Here is a 6,310-nt window from a genome sequence, read left to right as displayed (position 1 = left end):
ATGCCGATTATCGGGCGATAAAAATCTGACGTGTGTACGTAGCTTTAGTCAGAGAGAGCTTAGACAACCAAGAAAACCCCCACAAAATAGCAAAACAGGAAATGATGGGGTTTATTACATACTAAAATCATTTAAAGTGAACCTTAACCACAGTAATTCAGATAACTATAAACTGAAGAGAAGACGTGTACAGGAAAACCCAGCAGTGGTCTAATTTCAATAGTTCAAAACTAAAGTTCCACTTTTAGGAAAACACGGTCTGACAGGTCATTATTGCAGAAAAGAGACAGGCGATGTCCCTTCAGCAATAATCTCTCCTTCCTGCTTGATTGCTCCATGTTTGGCAAAAAAAGCTAATCTGAGTTGCGCATGCTCAGCATAAGCTTTGGTTGCCAGGATACCCGGCTTTCCTGGCTTCCAGGGTGTGCCGGAAATAATTGAACTCCCACACGCCTGCGCGGGAGTTACATCATCCAAGCCTGGCCAAACAAGTTGGCCAAGGAGAAAGCAACACATTGCAAGGTAATAGTGACAGGTAAGTAACGCAGAGATTAGTTTACTCTTTAGGGATACAAGATACATATACAAATTTCACATCTGTACATTCTGTTCAGCCCCTCTTTTTACTACCCACAATCCTTAAGCGCTGTTTAGGTTTTTAGTTTTAGTTTATTTTGTATATACTAACCAAAACAACCTTTTCAATGCTGAATGACTTTTAAGAATCTTGTTGAGCAACTTTGGTATGGGGTGATATTTGTGGTATGGACATACAGTGATGTGAAAAATTAGATGAATGTTGTGTAAAAAAAACTTTTAGCTAAATATAATTTGCAGTAATTGGGTAAGTATTGTTATCTCCTGCAGCAAAAAAAAGTGTCTGCTCTTTATTATAAATAGGCTCTGAGTGCAATAGGGTAGCAGCCTTCCAGTGTCATACACCATAACTGATCCTAAACCACAGCATGTCCTTATGTCAAGACAGCCAGCTACTGTCCCACTATTCCATCTAGTTTAAAACATTACATACCAGCCTACTTCTGCTGTAATCAGAGCTTTTACATTGAGAAATGCTCATTCATTTTACCTCCTGTTGACTGTTTTTGCAAACTGAGAAATAGCTATTTCCTAGGTCAGAGAGTGTTGTGGATGATGCCAGCCACAGTTAAAACAAATGCAAACATCAAACTAGGATGGTATCATTTATAGTCTGCATGTATCTGCAACAAGAGAAGCCACAAGGTTGTGCCTGTTTATTTAGTGCTAGTAGTAAAAGAATATTAGATTTTTATAAAAATGCAAATTAGGAAAAGGTGGCAATGTTCTTTCTAAGCTGCACTTTTAATTCAGGCAAATTAATTTTGTTGAATTGTTCACTTGTCTCAAATCTGGTGAGATCTTGGCTGTATGGCCTTCTTGGTACTACACTGCTACATATTAGAGCACTTTTTATCAGGCTAACTTATGAAAATCACTAATAAATGCTATAAAAAATTATTATAATCAACAAACATGTCTAAACTGCTACAATAATTTTCAGTGCTCATAGCTAGGTGCTAGTATTTTCAAATCAAATCTCCTGACACAAAGAACAGAACCTGTCCCTATACCACCCAATACCTAGGGACTGCACGATGCATGAACGGTGCTGTACATACAGCACCGTTCATGCTCTATGGAGAGGGGAGGGGGAGAGCGACGGAGCGGCACCCTGCTGCGCGCTCTCCCCTTCTCTTTCATTAGGATCGGCTGTCGTCCATCGACCGTGGATCCGGCAGGTCGGTCGTCCGGACGATGGACGACACCGACTGTACACACGGCAGATTTTCGGCCGATGCCGATTATCGGGCGATAAAAATCTGACGTGTGTACGTAGCTTTAGTATGTGCAGTAACAAAGTTCACTAACTGCATGCATTGGTGTGCTGCAATGCTTTTCATGGCAAATGGCAATCCAACACCCCATCCAACTCAACACAACAGACCACCCTGATGTAAATGGATCTAATACCATCAATACCATATGTTAACAATAACCCTTATAAAAAACAAGCTACCAAAAATGTTAACGTAACAAAAACTGCCCATTCAATAAAATATAGAAGAAATTAACCTTTTTTTAGGTGCTGAAGCAACCAGTCATGTAATTCAACAGAGAAAAGTTATGTTACCAGTTCACCACACTCTTCGAAGAGTTTCTTGCAATTATTGTGCATTGTTGTAATAGCCATGGGATGATACTCTCGAAACCACTCCTTTTTAAAGACGATGTGACATATCATTTTACTGTATCTTTATAAAGGGAGTTGCCATGGCTCTATAAAAATGTTTGTGTTTATACCATCTATGAACAAATAAATGCGAGAATCTTTTTAAAGAGTGTTTGAACATATTCTTTCTCAAACAAAATACATGCTTCCTATTTTTACACTCACTTCATACCCCTACAACAGGAATCAGAAAATAGTGTTTTATTGTGGTTGCCTTTAATGATCCTTTAATGTCATAACAATTTCCTCTTTTTGTTTGGTTCATCAACACAAGACAAAATAAAACTCACTCAGGTGGATCAACAAAACAATAAAAAAACAACAAAAACACTAATTCCCAGTTGCTCCCAGCAATTAGGGAATATTATATGTGGTGCAAGTTCTGTACAAAGAACCCCATTAGCCACATCTACAAGATGCCAAGGATAAAGCCTTGTACCAATAACTTGTATGTATATGCATTAACCAATGTGCAAAGGTAAAGGAAACTGATCCAGAAATAAGTAGCATTGAAAATGGTGGCAAGGGACAGCTTTAAACTGTCATCAGTGGAGCAAAGCAAACACAAGTCAAGTGTACCCTTTTGTGCAAGTATGCTTTGCATGCATGCACACTGGCAAAAGCTGCTGACCCTTGGCCACTATACACTTTTTCTTTAATAAAGACAGCTGGATTATTAGTTTGTTGGAAAAAAGGGCTTTGTGTGATTGGATGAAGCTTTTTATGCATCACTACTTTTGCATGTTCAATAATCCTAACATATCCTATGTGCTGAGAAGGGGTAGGTCACTACGTCAGTCAGGAAGTAGAACTGAGGAAGTGACATGCATGAGATGTCATAAGACATATAATGATAAATAAAAGAGTAGATAAATTAAGAAAAAAATAAAGATAGTAGCCAGCAGGTCCTAACTGCAGTTAAAAAAATCACCTGCTACAGCCCTATAATTTCATATATGAAGACCACTTTGTGTATTCTGTACCATAAGGCAATGTTTTCCTTTTTAACATGGGGGAAACCTTGAAATAACCTAATGAAACCCCTTGCTATATTTATCCACAGTTCACAGTATATTAGTGTGGTTGTCAATAGGAAGAATTCTTCATCCCTTGCTAGCTAGTAGGAAAAATGTTACACGGAAAGAACATTGGTGTCAGTGGTAAGTGACCTGTGAGTCACAAACTGCTCATTGCACAAGGAACCCTTAGCAACCTCTAGAGGAGTCCCTGTTCAGAAACGCTGCTCCAAGAGATCCTCCATAAGCTTTTAGTTGTTTGGGTTGGGAAGCACTAATGATCTATTACCATACATTGCATTATTTTTCTCTCACACTTATATGATTGTAACATGCAAAAAGCAGTCCGCCTAGCACACTATATTAGTAATACAACAAAAAATACATGCAAAGGGTTCACAAAGCCGTACAAGATTTGTGTTACTAATGTCTAAAGCTACGTACACACGTCAGATTTTTATCGCCCGATAATCGGCATCGGCCAATTATCGGGCGAAAATCTGACGTGTGTACAGTCGGTGTCGTCCATCGTCCGGACGACCGACCTGCCGGATCCACGGACGATGGACGACAGCCGATCGTAATGAAAGCGAAGGGGAGAGCGCGCAGCAGGGTGCCGCTCCGTCGCTCTCCCCCTCCCCTCTCCATAGAGCATGAACAGTGCAGTATGTACAGTACCGTTCATGCATCTTGCAGCCCCTTGTCGTTGGAAAGGATCGTGAAAGATCCTTTCCAACGACAAAAATTGGCAGTGTGTACGCAGCTTTAGGATCATTTTCTTATGTTCAAATCATGTACATTGTATCACATACATACAGTCATGTTCACACATTATCTTATCTCCAGCCTAAACTGCCCTTCCCTGTAGACAACCACTACAACCTCACAACTGACATCAATCAAAATGTATTGATATGTTAATAGCAATGTCATCATTTTTGTGAACCTTTACATACAAATACAAAATAGTCAATACTATAATGTGCACACAATGTCACATTATGTCGTATTATGCTTTGGTTTTTTGCTATTCAGTTCTATTTTTACACTGCTAAAGGCATGATATTTGTCTGTCTGTTGAACACTGTACTTGATGTTCTGAACGGAGGTTATGAAATTACACAATTGCGTTTACTGTAGTCTCCCTGAAAGCTGTAATGAATTCTCTATAACTTAAATGTAAATAAAGCAGTGTACAACAAAATAAAAGTGCCCATAGAAATACATAATAGCACTTGTATAGATTTAATACCCATCTCAGGAACCAGTTAGGTGGCTTATTTTAAAAGCAAAGCTTTATTTTATAGTAGTCAAACAGAATTACTGGTGTCATTCCAGCAAAATGAATCAGACTGTTTTGTGTTGTATATCGCACTTTGTACACTGGAAATGATCTTTATATTGCTTAGTTATACACATTATCACATTTGTGCTCTGACAACTGTAGGTGTGGCTTTGGGAAAATTGCTGCCATTTTGTTACACAATATTCTATTCCCCCAGTATCTCATATAATATCATCAGGTGACTTTCAAAGAGAATTTGACCTCTTGTACAGCAATCACTAGGTGAAGTCTTATCAAACTTCTACTTTATGATTTCACAATGCCATAGGCGTCACAGTACAGAAACTTTACAAAGCATGCTATACTTTAATCTATACTACGCAATATTTACTATCAACTTATCATTCGATTAAAAAAAAATGTTGAATGAAGCAGAACTATTTTTTGGCAGAATCACTTTCAAAAATTCATTGGATTACCAATCTACCTCACATATTGTGTCACAATCAATATGTCAGCTTGATATCATGATACAAATGATTGTATTACTAATCAAACAAGTGGATGGTACATCCACATACATACTTATAGTTGACCACAAGGTTCAATTTAAGCTTCATTTACAGTCCTAGTATTGATCGAAAATGCCATAGGCTGAAGATCACATAGGATCTATTTAAAAAGCAATGAATCCGACATTCCCTGTTGAGCAATCTTCCAGGTCAATGGCAGTTACTGATTCCCCACCAGGGAATGTTACAGCAAATGTCAAATTCACTGCTTTATGAATAGACTGTATAGTATATGCCTTGGATAAAACTGATTTGCTTACCTGATCTTTCGCGCTTACGGTAGATTTCCAAGCATAAAACGGCTGAATTAGTCAAGATAGGAACTTCCAGGGGTCATAGAGCGCCCTTTTGATGTCAGCCAGTCCAGCAGAGAGATGAAGGAGAATGGATAAGGTAACAGGTACAGGACTTTGTCCTGATCTACAGGTGTGCAGGATTAGGTAGCTTCCAGCCAGGAGGCAAAGAATTGACCTCTGTGAACACGGCAACAAGGCTTGATGTCCCCTCTGCAGACTTTTATTGTATTGTATTGTATATGTTCCTATGTACTATTGTTCTATGGCAGCCCAGACACTGAGTGTGATGATAGTATTGGATGTCGACCCTCCCTCTGCCATCAGACTGACTTATTTCCCCTTTCCCTGCTTGTTTGAATGGTGTGTCTTTATAAGTTCAGGCTATTTCTCAGCTGTAAGCCCGCCCCTCCCCAGTCCAGTTTTACACCCTTAGGGAGGATAACACTGCTGACATCGAGGAATCAACCTGCTACACAGGCTTATGCTTTTCAACAAACAGGTGTGCAATGCAAGGAATGTCACTCAAATTGGGATATATTATGTCATGACATTTTATTGTCAGGCATAAGAACATGCAGTCACCTAAATATTGTATGTTAAGTACTGAATTGCTTTTATTCATATACTATAATTAAAACTTTGATTTGTAGGTATAAAAGAAACAAAATAACACAAGTTTATAATCATCTATAGAGTGTATGTATGAGTAACCTTCTATTGTTTCTTCCCTTTTGGTTACCTAAAATATCATTAAAAGTATTTTGTTATATCTACAGTTATTATTAAAAATTGTTCATTGTTGATCCTTTCAATGTATTATTATGCACTTATTTTCTGCACTGCCTGCTTGTGTTACAATGAAATTTCAAGCA

The 6,310-nt window shown here is 38.3% G+C and overlaps 1 protein-coding gene across 2 annotated transcripts in view; it reads right to left on the bottom strand.

Moving 5' to 3' along the window:
- UGT8 (UDP glycosyltransferase 8) overlaps positions 1–5,796 on the bottom strand; it is a 41,751-nt gene extending 35,955 nt beyond the window's left edge. Inside the window, exon 1 of one of the 2 annotated variants that reach the window (XM_072405764.1) lies at positions 5,403–5,796. The gene's annotated coding sequence lies outside the window, so the exon portion shown is untranslated. Of the gene's footprint in view, positions 1–2,112; positions 2,200–5,402 lie in introns of those variants that run through there. The other variant, XM_072405765.1, reaches the window with a different exon arrangement.
- Between the last annotated feature and the right edge of the window lie 514 nt (positions 5,797–6,310).

Source organism: Pyxicephalus adspersus, chromosome 3, assembly GCF_032062135.1.
Source record: "Pyxicephalus adspersus chromosome 3, UCB_Pads_2.0, whole genome shotgun sequence".
Taxonomy (NCBI): Eukaryota; Metazoa; Chordata; class Amphibia; order Anura; family Pyxicephalidae; genus Pyxicephalus; species Pyxicephalus adspersus.
This window is presented reverse-complemented; position numbering and strand designations above follow the sequence as displayed.